Source organism: Lucilia cuprina, chromosome 3 (assembly GCF_022045245.1).
Source record: "Lucilia cuprina isolate Lc7/37 chromosome 3, ASM2204524v1, whole genome shotgun sequence".
Classification (NCBI taxonomy): domain Eukaryota; kingdom Metazoa; phylum Arthropoda; class Insecta; order Diptera; family Calliphoridae; genus Lucilia; species Lucilia cuprina.
The window spans coordinates 9,779,588-9,780,712 of NC_060951.1; the positions used below are offsets into that span (position 1 = coordinate 9,779,588).

Here is a 1,125-nt window from a genome sequence, read left to right on the forward strand (position 1 = left end):
AGCTCTTTAGCTTTAACCGTTTAGGCTGTGCGATGATGAATCAGTCAATCAGTCAGTCAGTCAGTCAGTCAGTCAGTAACGTTAGAATTTTATATATATAGATTATATTTCCATTATTACAGCAAAAACATAATAAAACTCAACATTAACTACGTTTCAGCTTTATAAGAGAGATCTCGCAACTATTAAGTAATCAAACGTTTGGATAATAGAGATTATTTTGCAATTTTTACACTGACCTTTGGCAATGTATACAAATGATAAATAATAATTATTTCCTTATACTTATTTATACCACAAAATTTTAGAATTATCTTTAATTTACATACTAATTTCGTTGGGTAACTTGGGATTTTGTTTAAACCATTGTTTTAAATGTTCCAGTTTTTCGTTCAATATTTTTATTTCACTTGTCATAATGACTAATTTCTTCTAAACTTTTTTTGTTTATTAATTTAGTTTGATAAAAACAAATAAAAAAACTATTTCATATAATAAACTAATAAACTGCACTTGTCCGCTCAAAGTTTAGTAAACGACTGAATAACAATTTTTCTAACAACAATATATTTTTTTATCGATGACGATCCGCAACTATTTAGTTGGAAGCACTATGGGGTTGTAGTTATAAAAAGAATTAATAAACCCATTGCAAAAATAAGATTGTAAAAGATTTTAATCTATTTTTACATGTAAATTGTCTAGTCAATAGTCTAGTCTATAGTCTAGTCTAGTTTAGTCTATAGTATAGTCTATATTCTAGTCTACAGTCTAGTCTATTGTCTAGTCTATAGTCCAGGCTATAGTCCAGTCTATAGTCTAGTCTATAGTTCAGTCTATAGTACAGTCTATAGTCTAGTCCATAGTATGATCTATAGTCTAATCTATAGCATAGTCCATAGTCTAGTATTTTTTTATAGTGGAGGTGGAAACCTTCTATAGGTCCCATTGGGTATGTCGGATACTTACCGACTAAAACCACCTCCATCGTCAACACCACACTCCTAGTCTAGTCTTTAGTCTAGTCAATAGTTTAGTCTATAGTCTAGTCTATAGTCTAGTCTATAGTCTAGTCTATAGTCTAGTCTATAGTCTAGTCTATAGTCTAGTCTATAGTCTAGTCTA

At 29.9% G+C, this 1,125-nt stretch overlaps 1 protein-coding gene across 1 annotated transcript in view; it reads left to right on the plus strand.

Moving 5' to 3' along the window:
* Window positions 1-1,125, plus strand: part of LOC111685934 (alpha-tocopherol transfer protein-like) — a 4,622-nt gene that overhangs the window by 481 nt on the left and 3,016 nt on the right. The gene's annotated exons all lie outside the window — the stretch shown is intronic.